This window comes from Chionomys nivalis, chromosome 15 (assembly GCF_950005125.1).
Source record: "Chionomys nivalis chromosome 15, mChiNiv1.1, whole genome shotgun sequence".
NCBI lineage: Eukaryota > Metazoa > Chordata > Mammalia > Rodentia > Cricetidae > Chionomys > Chionomys nivalis.
Genome location: NC_080100.1, coordinates 55,557,559 through 55,576,944, shown reverse-complemented (window position 1 = coordinate 55,576,944; position 19,386 = coordinate 55,557,559). Strand labels below are relative to the sequence as shown.

At 41.1% G+C, this 19,386-nt stretch overlaps 1 protein-coding gene across 3 annotated transcripts in view; it reads right to left on the bottom strand.

Moving 5' to 3' along the window:
* The window catches only part of Vcan (versican), a 98,618-nt gene extending 97,712 nt beyond the window's left edge, over positions 1–906 (bottom strand). Inside the window, exon 1 of one of the 3 annotated variants that reach the window (XM_057789528.1) lies at positions 646–906. The gene's annotated coding sequence lies outside the window, so the exon portion shown is untranslated. The remainder of the gene's footprint in view (positions 1–645) is intronic. The other 2 variants (XM_057789529.1, XM_057789530.1) reach the window with 2 other exon arrangements.
* Positions 907–19,386: the final 18,480 nt, after the last annotated feature.

Sequence of the window (19,386 nt, the reverse complement as noted above, 5' to 3'; positions counted from 1 at the left end):
CCTGCCAGAAAGCTTTCCATATTGCTTGTGCGGGGACCGGGGGCAGGGAGGGGTCATGTCCGCGCAGGTCCGAGGTAGCTAAAGTACCCCGCTGTCTAGTCGGGAGCAGCCCAGGGCTGGCTTTCCAGGAACAGAGATACTGACCACACACCAGGAGCCCGGAAACCAGGTGGTCTGCCCTAAGGTGTTTTCAGGGACCTGTATTTTGGGCAAGTTTGGGGACTCCCCATTCAAAGTTTTGCCTCAATCAGTTTAAAGACAACAAAAAAATCAAGGTGTGAGGAGTCCCTCCTATTCTTCCAACTCAAGATAGCATGACTTTTTTAGGATTTCTCTACCAAACCCCGTCCCCCTATTCCGTCTGTCCTTTTCCTCTACCCCACCCCGGGCTTCTTTGTCTAGATCTTTTTCAGCAACAAGGTCTGTCTGAATTCCTCTTTAACAAGCCTCTTCAAAGTTACCTGCATATTTTAAAGTGAGCACATTGTCTTAACTTCGCCTTACGGCTAGTCCTCTTGGCTTTAATTAAAGCCCTCTTCCAATTGCAGTGTACCATTTCCCCCGCAACTAAGCTCAGCGATTTTCTTTTCCCAACAAGTTTTACCCCCTTTCTTTTAAATTGGGGAACAAAAGAAACCTGATTACCTTGAAAGACGGCTTACTGCAGTTTGGGGAGAAATTCACTGCTGAGCTGTGAGGATGGGCTCCGCGTTGCCCCTGCAGATCACATAGGAAGCGCGGTGGACTGGGGGAGGATGTGGCGAGTGCGGGACGGAGCAGGAGGTGAGGGAGGATGCGCTGCTCGCCGGCGCAGATCCCGGTCCCAGCGCCTGTTCACAGCACCTACTGCTCACTGCTGCTGCGCCCACGCGCCTTGAGCTCTTCCCCCAGAAAGGCTCGGGGCAGCTCGCCTGCAAGTTCAAATGCGGGTTGTGACACCCATCGTCATTATATCACTGTACCGTCAGCACCGAGGAGGAGACTCAGCAAGAAGGAGGAGGGAGAGGAGGAGGGTTCATTCACAGGCTCCAGAAGCGCTCGGCAGCTTCAGCCACTCCAAAGAGCCCAGGCTTGGAAACAGGCGGAGGGGCGGAAAGGAGCTCCCAGCGCCCTCCGAGGGACCGCCTGCCTCTCTCGCCAGTCACTCCCACCTCTCAGTCCTTCTTCCCGACAAGAAGTACCAATCGGCTGGAGGGGGGGTGGGGGGAGTGCGCTTCTCATTCAGGGACGCTGTGCCGTCTCACTGTGCGCTCTCAAACAACTGCGTTCCCACCGTCCCCCACTCCCCAAGCCCCTTCCCCGCCCTGTGCTGCCACTTCTGAATTAGGGGAAAGGAGTCCCCAAGTCCTGGTGGGGCAGGCAAGCCCGGAGCAATTAAGTATGGTCAGTTCTTAGGGGCGGACAGGACTATAAAACTAGCAAAGAACTGCTTATAATGTGTTTATGCTCCCACAGAGCTTGCCTGTCCCATCTGAAGAGGTGTCAGGCTCGAGGCTTCTGCCAACCTGAAAGAGATACTGAGAAAGTGAGACCCTGAGCTCAGAGAGACTGTAAGCATTCGCTGCTGCCCTCCCTAGGGAACTGCCCAATGGGGAGCCCGCGGCATCGGGCTGTACACAAAGACCCTGGCAATAAAGGGCTGGACAGGAAATCCCCCAGGCAATCCCTTGTCCCATTCAAAGAGAATCCTTTCTCTGACATAAATCCGCATCTTTACTTAAATGTAGTCTGCTTTCTTCCTTTCCTCTGTCTTTACAGGACCCGTTGGAGAATTTTCTGCCAGAACACAGATTCCATGGACTTATCAGTCCTTCCATGTTGTCAGGAAACGGAATCTTTTATGTTTGTATTTTTTCCCCATTCTGGCTTAGCCGGCGATGTAAACATCAATATAAGGAAGCGCACCCTTCACTGAGTCACAAAAGACTTCCATTAGGACCTTAAAGAGCAAGGGGTCAACCAGTTAACACAAAGGAGTTCTGTCCCTTGGAGAAGGACTTTGAATTTTCCGTTACTTTGAAGTCTAGTATGATTTTACGCAGTGGGTACAGAGTAAGTTTGCAAGACGTATGGAGTAACTCTAGGGGTACTGAAACAATTACCAACTTCTCCTACACCAATATGAAAATATCCTTGTAATTATTGGCTCTGGATGTTTTGCTTAGAAAAATGCATCATGCACAGGACTTCAGAAATGGTAGTGATTAACGCACAAAGTTTGTCTTCATTCTGGATTTCTTTAATTAGATTGGCCGCATCTCACGGTTCTAAATGTGTAACATGGACTCCTCAGAATGCGGATTCCTTTTCTACAATTTATAGATTCAATACGATGGTGGATTTTAAGTAATAAAAGTGGCAGATTTATCAGTACGATCTAGTCCTCAAATGTGTGCTCTTCATGTTTCCTTTTGTTTCTCAGTCCACTGCAATGGGTGACTTCGCTACCCTGTGGCCCACTTGGACATCAGTTCGGCTTGCAGTGAGTTATTTACCAATGGTTATACCACCATGGCTAAAACTGAAGTTTCATCCCATGTCTTGTTTCATTTGAAAGTCACAGCTCGGAATCAGACTTTTGCACAGCATTTAACACTTGAGCCCAATCCCGTACAGAAAGTGACTTACCAAAGTGACACAGTTACACCAGAGATTTTTTTTTTTAATCAGGATACAGCTCTGGAGTCAACATGAATTCAATCAAATTGAAGAAAAGTAGAACATAATGAATTCTCATTGGAATTTATATGCCAGGCATTGGGGTTGATTTTTCTCTGAAATGTTTCAGGCTGTGTGTGATTAATCTATTTCTTAAGTTTGAGGGAAGCAAGTTTGAGTTTTACAGAGTTTAAATGGTTTGCCTGAGGCTACTTTGTGACAGATTCTTAGCCTAAAGCCTTATCATCTGGTACTCTTCTCTCCCTTCTTAACACAGTTGAATAAACAATTCTCAGACACAGAGCAGAAGCAAGCAACTGGTAATAGCTGATATTCGTTGCCCAGACCTGGTAATGGTCATTATTCACTGCAAGGGTCATCTACAAACACACATGATGGGACACCACAAAAAGTCATTGGTTCCATATGTTTTATCATAAGTGTTTATGTAGAAGCCCTACCACTGTCCACAGGGACCCAAAAAGGTTAAGATGTTGTGGATTTCCAGCTAGAGGCCCCACTCCACAGTATGGTCTCACTCCTACCATTCCAAACCCCACCCCAAGAAAGCCTGACAAAAGTCACCCCCTTCCTGGGGCTGCTCAAGACCACATTTACAGGCTATATAAGACCTGGTAGCCATATTTGTCAGGTGGTTCCTGTCCTGGCCTTCCAAGGGTCGCCCAGGAGTTGCTTTGCTCTGTTCAAAACCTGGATATATCATTTCAGTTTGACTGGCTTATTACATCAGTGGCAGCAGATATCCAAAAACCCAGGATTCAATACTTATCAAAATTTTACTTTATCTTGTCAAATGTTTTTCTTAATCTGGTCAAAATTTATGGTCCCTCAGATCATCTGCTGACACGTGATCTACAGGGCAAAGGTGCTTTCTCAGGCAATGTCAATTTACCAAGGGATGGACAATTCTACGACGTTTTATGTTACATGTCTTGCCACCTCCTTAGCTCCCAAAATTATTATTTAGAAAACTATGTTGTCAGGCCACTAAAAGAAAGCCATACATACCTTAATATTTACTTCCTTTCTCTCTGGACATATCCCCTGCTTTGGCTATCTAGAATAACATATTTTAAAATAAAAATAAGAAAAGCAAGGTATATTTGGGATAGTCTACAAACATATTGGACTTAGTGTTTTCTTTCTGCATGAGTCTGTCTGTCTGTTTCTCTCCGTCTCAGTCTGTCTCTCTGTCTGTCTTTCTCTGTGTGTGTGTGGTCAGTATGTGTGCTAGTGTTTCTCTGTGTGCATGTTTAAGTGAAGCCCAAACCTAAGTCATTCCCTATCTTTTTTTTTTTTTCTTTTTTGGAGACACAGTCCTTTTGCTTCTGCCTCCCAAGCACTGGGGTTACAGACACAAGGCATGTGCCCCTACTGATAGCTGAACTCTGGTCCCCTTGCCTGTGCCCTGAGAACACTTCGCTGTTTCAAACATCTCCCCAGCCCCTGTAAGTGTTCTAGAAGGGCATCTTTCTTTAAAGAAAACCAGATAGCAGTTATGTCTGAGTCTCCAATATCTGACAAAATTATCAGAACTCTTAAAATGGGAAATATTATTTTATAAGTTTTAATGCTAATGATATACGTATACACATATTACACTCAAATCTATTTAAAAGGTCATTAGAATCACATTCTGTGAGTGGCCCCTTGTACAAGAAATGTTGGGTATATAAACTCCAGGATCTCAGGCAGATAAAGCAAGACATTAATTTATACTGTTGGCATCTAAAAGACATTAAGAGCTTGAAGCACCGCGCCTTGCTGCCTTGCCTCGACCTAGTCTTAAGAACTTGGCTGAACTTGGGAGCAACCACCCAAAGACTCAAAGAGCAGAAAGATGGAGTTGGCAGGTGTGCCTCCACGGAGTTCCATTATCTTCATTCACACTTCTTGCCAAGGTCTGTTAGGATCAGGTTTCTGTGCTTTCCTGTTGTTGATTGGGCGAAGTGCTTCTAGACAAGACAGTATCTGTTGCTGGGCTCTGGATCAGGCTGTCCTATTCAAGTGGGGGGGGGGGGACAACAACAAAGAATTCATGCTTCTGTGCCCCTCTGCTGATCTTAGGCACAACCAACAACCAGACAAGGTATACTGCACTTGCATCCTTAAAGAAGGTTGCAGACTAGAAAGCACCTCAAACAAATAGACTGAGAAAACAACAACCAAAAGAAAACAACTTTTCAGAAACAACAGCAACAGAAAGATTCCGAGTCTTTGTCTCCTCAGACTCCTAAAACCAAACATTTTCATAAAACATTTCTTTCAAGGGATCGTTTGCTCTTAATCAGCCTTGCCCACACCACTTTAAATAGCATACATAAGTAGAAATCATAACGAAAGCAGTCACTTCGTGTGGTAACTTTTAGAAGCAACTAAAATGTAGGAAAAGTTATTTTCTTACTTTCTGTGAGAGGCTGGATAGATTTCTCTAGAACTTAACTGAAAGGCCATCTACATCACAACAGAACTATGCAGGCCAAAGCCAAGTTCCAGCAGGGACTGATGGGAGAGGCTGGGCTGCAGGCAGAGATGACTTCATTAGAGAGGAGAGTCTCTGAATCTGTCCACAGAGCAGCCAAAAGGCCCAGCACATCTGCACTCACCCAGGGAGGCTGCCCCAGACAAAGCATCAAAAACACTAGCCTTGTTACAGAGGGAAAGATCAAGCCCTTACAAAGGCAGTCCAACTGAATGAAATCACAGCTAGTGTCCATCTTCCTCCCTCCTTACTCACTTTCTCGAACTCTTTCCCTTCCTCCCCAATCCTCTGAAAAATATGGGTCAGTTTTTCTGACTGAACCAAAGATGAAGGGTTGGTTTCTGAGGACGCCTTAGAGACTTTAGCTTCTATGAGGCAAGCAGAGAACAATGCAGAGGTTTTCTGAGAGGCAAAACTTTGGTGATTGCTGCTTGTTTTCAGTGGCTTTCAGTCTCCGGTTATTTAATTAGACCACAGAGGGACACAGAAACAAGGACTTCGGTGAACACTACTGAACTGAGAGTGCCACAAGAGCCCACAAGTGTGTCGGTGGGGTGCGAATCAGGAGGTAAAGCAGGAAACATCTCTGCAGAGAGAGAGGGAAGTTCGGAGAACACAAGTGTGGGCCCCAGAGCAGGAGTGAAAGACAGGTATCACATTCTAAACCTGTTATCAGCAGAATTGTAGAAGTAATTGAATGCCAAGGACTTTAGGTTCTGAAATATGAACAGTCACATTCTAACACATAAACAAATGGAAGTCCAATATTTGTTATAATAATTCAAGCAAACAGCAGAGGTTGTATAAGACTGAGCAAATACTTGTCACTGACTGTTCATAATGATCTTTTATTTGTTCAGTTTGGCAAATCATTTACCACTTTTAAAGTGGTTTTGCACTTGAAAATAGTTTTCTTATTTCTATTATGTGGTTAAGTCAGAGTCAAAGATAGATAGATAGATGATAGATAGATAGATAGATAGATAGATAGATAGATAGATAGATAGATAGATAGATAGATAGCACTCCATCCACTACACATGGCTAGGGGAAAGTGGCTGCTGAAGACCTCTATGTCCTTTATTGGAAACTGTCTTCCCTGAGTCCTGTTTCTTATTTCAGCACAATGAAACAGGTAAGCGACACAGCTTTAGAGTTCATTTAAACTTCTGAATGTCTCCCATAGTCGATAAATCGAGCAGTTTTATCAACAGGCTACAAGACTTGCAAGCCGTGAAAGAAGACAAAGAGTGAAAGGAAAGCATTAAATATCATGCTAACAAGAAAAGAAGGCCAGGGAAAGTAAGCACATGAAGGGTCTCTGGGATGCTGGGCACAGGTAGGAATTAAAGACAAGGGGGAAAAAAACGAACTGAACGAACAAAGAAAAAGAAACTAGCTGAAAAGCGGCTAAAACAGTGTGATTTTTAAAATCCATTTTAAAATCTATTTTCAAAGCTTCTTTCAAGAGGAAACAAAACAAGATCCAGTGGAGAATGCACCATGACCCTTCCCATTCCCCTATATCCACAAATATTTTGGGACAGTTTGCTTCCTTCACTCTTATGAGATTAAAGCTGCCTCTTCCTTCCACATCTTCTAACAAGATGCCTATCTCATTCTGGATTCCCACAGCAGAAAACCCGGAGATGAGGAGGTGAGGTCACCATTGATAAGAAAGTACTGCGGCAGGGAAGAGGAAGAGAGATGGGACATTTCGAGCAAGTTCTTACTACAGGCTGCATGCCTACACTCCATAGGGGATGATGACTCAGAGACACTGCCCAAGGGGGAGGGGTCCAAAAGCATTTGTGCACTTGGTTAAAAGCTTCTCCAAGTGGTGTTAATCCTGCACTACTTCTGCCATATGGGAAAGTTTTCTGGGCTGTAGTTTTATTTCCACAGGGAAAGGGACCAGGCAGGGCTCTAGGCAAAAAGATATTGCACTACAGTGGGAAGGCAGACTGAGGTGCACAGAAATGACAATGGTCTATGAGTTGAGTGTGAAATATATTTTCTGTAATTCACACACACACACACACACACACACACTCACTCACTTCCCAGGTTGAGAAGGTTGCAGAAATAAGTAACAATGTGTTTCTTACTCAGTTAGAGCAGGCTGTGATAGTAAGTCCTAGGACACAGAGAGAGGGAGGCAGATCCTTCCATGGGCTGCTTCCCATAGCGAAAGCGATCTTCCCCCTACTCCAGGGCTTTCCATCCAGATACCATTCTCATACCCAGGCGCATCTTTAGCAAGCACTTCTTCTGCAGTCTCTGCCAATGTCTCGCCACCCCCAGCCCATATCAAAGCCTTCTTTGACACTCAGATGTCTCAGTGCTGGAAAACAACTCAGCTGCTACATGAGAACTATCCTGGAAAAGATGCGTGAATATTAAATTCATACAAGCAAAAGCAAGAAAGATTGTAAGTTACCGTAAGCAGGTCTTTTACATTATCGTTTCCAAACATAAGCATGTTTCTTAAGTACAGCTCCTAGATCCTTACAGTGGGTATGTGCTCTGTCTCCTGTATGGCCCTCTTCTCCTTCTGGTCTAATCACCATAATGAATCTTTTCTCATCACTGCAGCAGTGTATCTGATATAAACTACCAAGGAAGTTTCCTTTAGGCCACAGTTCCTGAGGGTTCCGTCTATGGATCTTTTCTTATTTTCTTTTTTTTTTAAATTAGATTTTTAAAAAATACCAATTCAAGTTCCCATTCCCTCCCTCCTCCCATTATATCCCACATCCTCCCACCCCACCTCCATCCAATCCTTAGAGAGGATAAGGCATATTGCTTTGTGGAAGGTCCAAGGCCTTCCCTACTATATCTATGCTGAGTAACCCAAAGAGAATAGGATCCCCAAAAGCCAGCACTTGCAGTAGGGATAAATCCTGGTGTCACTGCCAATGGCCCTCCAGCCATGCAACTGTCAACCACATTCAGAGTTTGACACATTCATAATTTGGTCCTATGCTTGTTCCTTCCCAGTCTGGCTGGAGTTGGTGAGCTCCCATTAGCTCAGGTAGACTATTTCAGTGGGTGAACCCATCTTGGTCTTGACCTCTTTGCTCATATTCTCATTCCTCCCACTCTTCAGCTGGACTTTGGGAGCTCAGAGGCAGAGACCGTCTATGGATCTTTAGACCCCTGCAATTGGGCAGAACATGATGATTACAGAAGTGGGTGGGGAGGACTAACTCCGACCTCTTTTGGTTGGTTTGAATCAGAAAGAGAAAATGCCAATGGGGGCTGACGTTCTTCATTTTCTCTTTCACTTAGTCAGATTCTCAGCCTGTAGAATGGTATCATGTAGAATGGTATCACTTTTATTTTTGCTGTGTGTGTGAAGAAAGGCTATACCAATTGAGGGTATCCTATGACCTGTAACATTTGTTAGATAACAGGAATGATAATGGTACTAAAACATACTTTCTGCCTTAATAAGGGATACAAACTTCAATACAAGTTTATTATAAAAGATGAAGGAGGACAACTAAGGTTAGAGAACCATGAGAAGTGTGGTCAACTTCGTAGTACAAGCTTTCGTTGATGGGAGCCCTTGTTCCAGGACTTTAAGGTCTTAAAACATGGAGCAAATTAAATAAAACTAAACTGTGGGATACCAAAGAAATGCCAGAGCTTAGCCCCAAATTTAAATGAGCCAGGAACAGGCAAGCAATGGGAAAACAAAGAGCAGAGCGTCATTTTATTCCCCTCACTCAGTCTCTCCTTTTATTAGTCCCCATCTTTTTTCCTGATCAGTAAACATCTTTATCTCCAAGAGGATAGTATGTTCCACAGTGGTTTGGAAAAGAGAAGAAGCAGAGAGAACAAGAGACAAAGACAGACAGAGAGAGAGAGAGAGACACACACACACACAGAGAGCTCAAACTAGAGACGACACCAATGCATAATCTTTTCTGAAGAAACAAGGAAAAGAAGATTCCCTAGGCCTGTCTAGATCCCTCTCTTGGGGTCACATCACCTCAGCCTTTGGTATCAGCAGCTCTATTTTATTTGAGCTCTTACTCTGGAAGCCAAAAATCCCTTTCAGCAAGGAGGCCAGCTTTGTAGCAGCCAAGTCACATTTGATGTTGTATTTCTCTCAGGGAGTCTTCAGTAATAATACTGCTAACTCTGCACTTCTCGTGTACAGTCTTAAGCAATAGGCTTTCCAGGATTTTATATCCCGGACACTATATTCCCAGAACTAAAAGAACAATTTCCTAATCATTATAAATAGAGACTGGCACATTATAGTGTAAATAAAACAGAAAAAAAAAACCCTTGATACACTCTGGGAAACATAATTATAGTTTCAGAGGGAAGGAAGAAGTAGAAAAACAGTTTTTAAGAATGCATGAACTTGGGGAATAAGCCAGAAAGTTTCTTATAATTAGACACTATTTCTTGAAATACACAGAGATGGCTCACCAAGATTGAAAGTATGCATATCAAATGCAGAAACTGAGACAGGATAGTATTAACCTGGAGACAGATGAGGCTGTGGGAGCAGTAAGAAGAACGGAGATGGGTATAAGATTACACTGCTTAAAATCAGGTGATTCAACAAACTCTGCCTAGTGAGAACCCAGAAATGACATTATTCCCAGTCACTGACTGAACTAAGTTCTTGAATGCCCCATCCTCACCAAGAGATTAGACGACCTCAATCTTGGGTAAATTTCAAAGCTCTCTGTATACTTTTAAATAATAAATTATGTCTTGACATAGTTTAAAAAGACAACATGAAAGGAAGGCTGGAGAGATGGCTTAGAGGTTAAGAGCATTGCCTGCACTTCCAAAGGTCCTGAGTTCAATTTCCAGCAACCACATGGTGGCTCACAACCATCTGTAATGAGGTCTGGTGCCCTCTTCTGACCTGCAGGCATACACACAGACAGAATATTGTATACATAATAAAAAAATAAAAATTAAAAAAAACAACATGAAGCACCAGTCAAGGCTTTTTCTCTCCGAAGCTTCCATGTTTGCTGCTCAACGAACATGAAGCAGAATAGAAGGGACAGTGGTTGGCTCTGTTTGGTTCTTCTCTGCCTTCCCCACCCCCAGATGAGGAGGTGCAACCAGTGTGTGCTGTCTTGCTCCTCAGTTCTTTTGGGTTTTCAAGCTCTCCGTCTCTCTTTTTCTCTCCCTCCCCCTTCCTCTTTCTTTTATGGAAGACTAATTGGTAAACAAAGTTTTAGATATTTAAAATAGATGTTATGCTTTGATATAGGTTATTGGATTATTATCACAATCAAACAGTTAATACAGTCATCTGTAAGATCTACTTACTCAGCAAATTTCAGCACATTGTCGTGTTAGCTATCATTACCATGATCTAACAAGGCTTCTTGAGCTCACTCCTTAGAAAGTTAGGATTCTGCACCTCTTGACCATTTCCCCTTCCCTGTGACTCTAGATAACAACCATCACCTCTCTGCTTCTCTGAATTCAACTTCTGTAGACTTCACGCATAGAGGAGCATGCTGCATTTGCCTTCCCATAGCTAGACAATTTTGGTTGGTCTAAAGTCCTGTAGGCTCATCTGTGTTACTCTAAGTGGCATGATTTATAAATTTGTATATATGTGCAGATATGTGGATACATCTGGATTCATCTATTTATCACTTGAAACATTAGTTCTTTACCTTGGATTTTGTGACCAGTGCTTTCATAAATATTGATGCATTGTTGGCTCTTTAACATCTGATTTCATTCTGATTGCAAATGCCTGAAGATAAAAGTCTTGGGTGATTTGTCAGTGCTACTCCTAATTTTTGGAAGAAATTCCATTCTGTTTCCATGATGTATCCATAAATCTGTATTTTCATAATGATGTGTAAAATATTCCATTTTTCCATATTTCCTTTCAAAATTATGATTTATTTATTTCATTTTGTATAGATGAACATTTGGCTTGGATGTAGGTGTGTGCACCGTGTGTGTGCCTAGTGCCAGTGGAGATCGGAAGGCATGGGAGCCTCTGAACCTGGAGTCTTAGAGAGTCATGAACCACCAAGTGGATGCTGGGAATGGAGCCAAGGTCCTCAATAACAGCAAAGTGCTCATAGCTGCTGAATCATGTCTTCAGATCCCATGTCCTCTTTCGTATGTCCTTATATTGACCATCTTGACAAGTATGGAATGATATCATCATTTTGATTTTCATTCCCTGATGAGTTGCGATGGAGCACTTTTTTTTAATCTATTGCTCATTTCTGTAACATTCTTGGAAAAATATCCACTAAACTCTTTTGCCTATTTTCATTCAGATTATCATTTTAAAATGTTGATTGTATTTAGATATTGTATTAGATATTTTGAATACAATCTTTCATCAGATTTTTTTCCACTACCATCTTTTTTTACTGATGTTGTAGACAATGTGGAATGCAATAGGGAAAATTCTTGAAAAGTTAAATATTAAAACTTAAAAGTTAATTGTTTTACCCAAAAGAAATGAAAACATAAAATCTTGATCATAAAAGTATGCAGCAATGTCACTTATAGTAAACAAAAACTGGAAACAAATTAAAGCCCATCAACTGATGAATACATAAGAGGCAATAGATAAGACAACAGAATATTATTTAGTGTCTAAAGGAAATGAAGTGCTAATGCCCTCTATATCATGCATGGACCTTGAAAATGCAGTATGGGAAAGAAACCAGTTACAAAAGACAACATCTTGAATGCTTTCATTTATATTATAAGAGACATGGCAACACAAACAGAAACTGACTGGCTCATGCTGGGGAACAAAGGGCAGGCCAGAGCGATTGCTAAGGGCATGAGGCTTCATTGCATGGTAAAGAACAGAATCTGTATATTAGCTGCGATGGTTGCTTAGTTCTATGAATTTATTAAAACTCATTTAATTATACAATATAAATGATTGCTTAATGGTATTACCAGAAAATGGAATGCATACTTTTGAAAGATGACCTGAGATACCTGTTAAAATTGTAGGTATTGAACTCTTCTCCAGGCCTAGTATAGTTAGAATATCTATGAATAAATTAGAATATATGTGGATATATTCTATATTTAACACACATAACTTCATGAAAGTCATTTCTTACATTGTCATGTGTTGTATATACACTTGCATGCATGTTATTGCGTGCGTGGTTGCACATGTGGATTGCATGCACAGGTCTGTGTATACATAGGAAGGTCAGAGGTTCATGTCAGTTTCTTCTCTTATCGCTTTTCTTATATTTTAAGGATTCCCACTTGAAGGCAAGCTGAACCAACTCGACTAATCTGGCTGTCTGTTCTGGGATCTGGCTGTCTGTTCTGGGATCTGCTGACCAACCTCCCAGTATTGGGATTATATGTAGTTCACCACAATTGCTGGCATTTACTAAGTACTGGGGCTCCAAATCTCAGTTCAGTCCTGATAGTTCTTCAGCAAGTCCTTTAATCAGTGAGTGATCTCCGTAGCCCAGGAATCACTGTTATATGTATTACATTTGCTAACCAACAACTAGTTTACGTAACAGATGAGTTACACCCAATAGCTATTGTATTTTCTGCTACAGTTTTTTCCCAGCTATAGCAATGGTTTGTGAAACACAGCACCCAGAAATGGCTTGAATTTAAACAAAATCTTTTCTTTGTGTAACTAAGGATAACCAGGTACAAGACTGTCTTTCAGCCTTCACATGGGAGTGTCTGATGTCCTATTTGACCAAAGTGTCCAGGAGGCTAAGTGTGTTTAGCATTTTCTCTCCTTTAAGCACCTCCAACTTGCCATGAGTTTACCAGGACATGACCCATATGAGGCAGGGAGCATCTCTCCCTATGGAAGAGACTCCTCTTCCCCCTGCCAGAGACCATTAGCTATTCTTCTCCAAATAGGCCAACCCTCCTTTTATCCCACACTGGGATCATAGTTCCTAGGGAAAATTCTCTATATTCTGTTAGAATCAGACAGGATAATTAGACTAAATCCTGACCAGTGTGGCAGGCGGGCTAGAACGGCAGCTTGGCCTCCTCTCTCCTTCATCCACTCTGTTGCCTATGGTACACAGATGTGGCTTGAAACCCTTTCATGAGGGCTCTTTATCAGTGGCATAAAAGGAAAGAGAAGACCCCCAGGTTCCTGATGCTATGAGTCATGCATGTCAATTTAGTCCATGCACAGGCAACTATTTAAATTAGTCCACAAGAAAGAAATGGAGTCACGGTGGGTTAATTTCTCAGGTTATAGCAGATAAATCTAGATTCTAATGAAAGGGGTAAGCCACCGCATACAGCTGTAGAGGCCAGGTAATTCTCACACTGCTCAGCTTGTAGATTCTGTATGTATATGACCTCACAGAATCCTAACACGTCTCAGAACAGGACAGACACCTCAAGGAAGTGTCATTCACTTGATTATAGTCTCAAAGGATTAAAATATGATTCTTTAATTTTAAAATGAGACAATACTATCTCAATATTCTTATGGAAAATATAAAAAAGTATTTTCAGAAACAAAAGAAATCTAAACCAACATAAAAATAAAAACAATTCTCATGTTGATAGTTTTTCAGCTTTCTGAGAGGCCAAAATAAAAAGCTGTATAAAAGGAGGATTGTAAGAGCTATACATGCAGAGCCTTCATTTGCATGCATTACAATAGACACTGAACATGTGTACTTCATATGTATGTACCAGCACAGTGATTGCACGGCCTAAGATCGGTTTCTAATTGTAATTACTTGATTTGTGAACAAAATGTGTGCTTTGAGAACAGAATTTGTACATTGTAACTCTATTGTCGGGGGGGGGGGTTGTCCAATTTGACAAAAAAAGGAGTGAAGACTTTAAATACTTGATATTTGAAGATCAATAGAATTAAAATAATTTTCAGGTTGAGAAACAAGTTGAAATTATGTTTGATTTTTTAATCAGCAAGGTGTATCATAGCACCTACTGTCTCATGAGAGTGTCAACATTTTATGCTTACAGGAAGGCTGCCAATCCCCTGAACTTAGGTACCAGTTGCTCCAACACAGGGACTTAATAAGAGCAATTGCAAAGTTGGGTTTTATCTTCCACAGACCCAAGAAATACTTTTCTCAAAATACCCAGGGTTCATGGTTTAATTGAAAACATTTTTCCTACTTTGAGAAGTTAAAATTATTTTTCATTTGTGAAATGATATTCCACAGGAATTGTGATGGTCTTTAAAATAAAATTTTTTTAAGCCATTCAATTTCCCTACACATGTACATTACCACAGACAAACCTCTCTGCCACTATATCACATGTTGGATTACTGGTGCTATCAAGTACTTAATGTGCTTGGCTCAGCCAAGCTCTAGTATGAGTAAGATGATCTCCTCTACTTGCAGGAGCTGGCGGAGCAGCTGGGAGACTGAGTGCTTGGGTAGAGACCCCGGAGCATGTCGAGTTCACTGCTGGGGGTTCTCATGGGGAAGTAACCATTAACCACAGTGCAATGATGATTTAACAACAACTATGACCTAAAATGCTGAAATATTTGTGGTCAGTTTTAGTTTTTAAATTGACTATAGTAGCTAACATTAGGGCTTTAAAGGGATGTTCTAATTGATTAAAGTAAATATACAAGACTGACTTTGATTTCTCACTTCTGTTCCCGTTCTATCAGCTCATCACATTATCTCCTTCTTATCAAAACCAAAATATTTTGTTTTTAGGGTCATGCTTGTCCGAAAAATTACAAAAGATGCTACTATCTCAGATGAGCTCTAAATCTCATTCATTTTCCAAACTTGATTATGATAGAAGTGAACACAATAACAATAAAATCATGACGAATAGCTCTGCATTGTTCAACATTTAACACAAGCCAAGCATAATCTTCATGAGAATCTTGAAATAATAGTGGCTATAACTGTCCTGGTTTTACAGGAGGGTAATTGACATTGAGAGAGGAAAGAAATGACCTCTGAGATTGGACTGATCCACACGGCTACCATCTACACCGTATGTGTCTGTACGCATATGCATGTCTTAAGAGATGTTAAGATGAAGATGTTAGAGATAGGGAGAGCAGAAATGAGATGATAACAAGCAATTTCATCTATACTGTGAAAAAAATATGCTTATATTTTTTTAATATTCACATGCCTTCCCCCATCCTCAGAACAGGGATGCCCTCCGGATCAAAGCATAGGACCTCTCCCAAGGAAAAGGTCACAGAGTCTTCAGAGTAAATGAAAGCCATTGCTGTTTTCATGGGGTGTCACATCCTCAGTTTTTCTTCTCTGGGATGAAGTAGACCAGAGCAGACAGCTCTGCTCTGACCCTCTTCTAAGCAAAATGAAAAGGGGCAGTTGGTGGCCTAACTACTTATCACATTCAAGTGGCCTCAGCCTGGTTGAGTGCTTTGTAAGTCCTTCCATCCAGGACACTCTGATAAACACTGTTCTGGGAAGATTTTGTTTGGATTTTGATAATTTGGCTCCTATGCCATTCAGTTATGTGTTCCATTTTTTTTAATTGCCTGATGTCTTGTTCCGTCGCTCTTACTCAATCAAATGCTGCTTTTTACACCGCCCCCCCACCCAGTATGCTTCAAAGTCATGCAGCATGCTAGCCCAGCCTTGGAATCAGTCCCCACAGATAGAAATGTTCTTGAAATAAGCACAGTAGGACTTTGTGTAAGAACTTTGCCCATGCTCTCAGACTCTTATCAGTGCAGGAGGTAGTCATAATAAACACAAAGTGCTACTTCAAAATCTTCAGGAAACTCTGGCCTCTAATTCCAAAGCCAAACAACAGCAGGCTGTGGGAGTTTCTCTGAAGTGCATGCAGTCTTTAGAAACGGGGTCAATGATCGATTAAGAGGATAGCCAAGAAACCTGTAAATATGGGGAGAAATATTAGAGGCTGAAACCTACTTGCAAACGCCTGGGTAAGAGCGAGACTCCTCAAGGGGAATCTGCATTCAAGTTCTGGTATTTGACGCTCTCTGCATCTATAAAAAGTTGGAGAACCAGAAAAGTAGTCCTGCGGCACGTTTATACACGCGTGTACCTGGCAGAGCACGCTTCTGAACCTCTGTTGTTTATTAAAGGAATGCCAAGGTATGTTTTCGGCATGGAAACTTTCTTCCCACTAGAAGTCTAGTCCAGACTTAGAGCACTATCACTTTGTCCACCCAGCACTCAGAGATGCCAGGCCCACAGGATCCTGGGTCACACATTAAAACTTCAAATGTGTCTGTTTCTGCCACCCGAGGCCACAAAGGAATATATATTTTTTATGTTTAAATACACCAGAAAATTATTCTATCCCAATGAATACTTTTCACATTCCAGAAATTTCAAGCTCAAATATACAATGTAATTACTTTAAAAAAAAAAAAAGTTATCCCAAAACTTGCTGTGATTTCTATGCTCCAGAACACACTGTTTCTTTGGAGCTTTCTGCTTGCCCTTTTAGACACTGTTTCTCTAGTCTGTGAGCTTGCCTTTTTTTCACATCTTTACCCAGTTAGAAAAATAAGTAGACTCCAAATTTCTAGATAAATCTAAATTTATAATATTTGATGAAGTTTTCTTCAATAGACCTTATGCCCACTTGCTGAGATCCTTCGGCTTTCCCACTACTATCTCTTGGAGCCGCTTCAACTGTTGTCTAACCCTGTAGGTTATAACCTACAGATTATGTGGAAAGCTAAAAGCCAGCACCCAGCTCTAAATTGGCTGGATATTGTGGGCAGGTTTTTCTCTTGTACATTGAACTTCAGGAGCAGCGTTTGATGTCCAGGGCCATCTGAAAAGTCACCACCACGTGAGTGAGGAGAAAATGCACACACACACACACACACACACACACACACACACACCTAGGTTTTTCTAAATCAGCAATTCTTTATATTAAAGAATTTATTTCACTTAAATTTTTTGGCATTTGAAATTTATCCCTGGATTTCTTCAATTAGCCACCTGGGCTTGAACTCTGTCTACATAATCTTGCTGGGTGAATATACTTTGAATAGAATTGATTCCTCCTCCCCTCCCGAAAAGAATCTTGGATCTACTAGTCTGTGAGGCAGAGGTTACCAGGTTATACACCACAGAGACTTCTCCTGGAGGTCGAAGGGTTTAATAAGACACAGAGGTCTGTCCTAGGCCAAGTATCAACTCACATAAACAATCAGTTATGACTCATCGTAAGAACTTATTTTTATATTTTAAATTGGAAGGAATTATCTTTTGATGGCTTCATCTTTAAAGACAGCTGTACTGCATCTACTTAAGTGTTAGATTCACATATCGTTTATTAACTGTAGCAACTACATTTAGTTTTAGCACACCTAAAATTCTCTAGAGATGGATGGTGATGAAGTCTGCACAAGAAACTAGATATACTTTATTCCATTGAACTCTAACCTTAAAAAGGACTAAAGGAACAGCTAGCGAAATGATCCAGAGGGTAAAGGCAACTTCCATCAAACTCCATTGACTGGAGTTTTGATTCCTGAAATGTGCATAGTGGAAACACATAACAAACTCCAGAAAGTGATTCTTCGACTTCTACGTATGAGACACACTTGCACGTGCATGTGTATGCATACATGCACACACACAAAATACAGAAGATATTTAAAATACATTTTATAATAAGCATAATTTACACATTTTAGAAAATATTTTAAATGGCATGTCATAAGCATCAAGTGGAAAAGTACATATTTGACAACATTGTGTATGCAAGAACTTGTATTACCATCAACACAGTAATAAACATGTTATGTTCAAAAGATGCAATGTGTCCCATTGCTTCAGGCCTTTGCCCAGCTGCTTCCCTCTCAGCATCCATGCCCCTACCTTCAACTACTAATCTCTCTCTACAAATTAGCAAGTATTTTCTAGAATGTTCGTCAGTGAATCCATGCTTACTGCTTGTGGGACTGCTGCTGCCTTTCTTTTTGCTTCCCTCCCTCCCTCCCTACCTACCTCCCCTCCCTTCCTTTCCCCTCCCCTCTCTCCCTCCCTCCCTCCTTCATCTCCCCACTCCTCCCTCCCTTCCTTCTCTACTTGCATCTGTGTTGCTGTAGTAAAGAATATTCCTAGGAAGTATCCCACTGTATGGATTATATCACAGTGTCTTTATTCCTTCACTATTAATGCTCACTTGCCTTGTTTCCACTCAAGTGTTAATTACAAATAAAGATGCTGTGAACATTAATTCACAGGCTTCTTATGGGAACATGTTTCCACATTTTTGATACATGAGATTAGAAAATCTAATTATATCTTCACCATATAAAAGGAGTATTTTCACAACCAACAAAAGCAACACAAAGAAATCAACAAGAAAAATTCCTCAAAAACATGTTAAATTGTTTTCAATACATTTTCCCTGGTTTTTTTTTTTAGTTCTTTCTGCTCAGAGAGTAGAAGTAGGTCCTTACATTCCATCTTATTCAGATGTATGTCTTCTGTGTTCTCATTTTTGTGTTGTGAACAGCTAAATTTAGCAGTTAAAGCAGTAAACACGCAATCAATAACTGGAATAGCAAATATGCTATATTTGCAAATATATTGCATCTTGCAATGAGCACCAAAAAGCTAGTCTATTATTCATATTTGCTACACTGAAATACTCATTTCTGTCTCATGGATTAGAGATAAAGAAACTGCAGTTTTTCGACTGTTAACTTGGAAAATAGAAAAGCAGGAAAGCTCATCTTTTCATGGCCCACCAGTTGATGTTACGTCACTTCCATCACCAACAGAGCTTAGCACTGGACACATTCAATAAAAGATCTTAATCAATGAAAACTACCTATTCGGTTAGATTAGCTTGGTAGGAACCCATGTGAGCTGAACACAAGGAATACTTAGAAGTATTTTTACTTCTTTTCACTTCTGCTCTGACGAGGTTTACCAAGCAACTCTCTCATTAAGTATGTTTGTAAAGACCCGCTTGCCCTGGGCAGTCTATGGATGATTAACGCATACCGTGCTATGTTTTTCATCTTTTTTGATGTCAGCGGGTGCTCCAACTGTTAAGAGCATGCCCCTTGGCCTCATAGAATCAGTGCAAGGAAAAAAAGTTAAAAACCCAACAAAACAAAATTTTAAAAAAACAAAACAAAAAATATACAAACCAAAAACCCAGCTGCCTGTAGCCTAGGCCCAAAAGTCAGATCCTCTCTTGAAACCCTTTAATGGGAACCATTGCCTAACCCTTTCAGGAAGCCCTAGAGATCAGAAGAG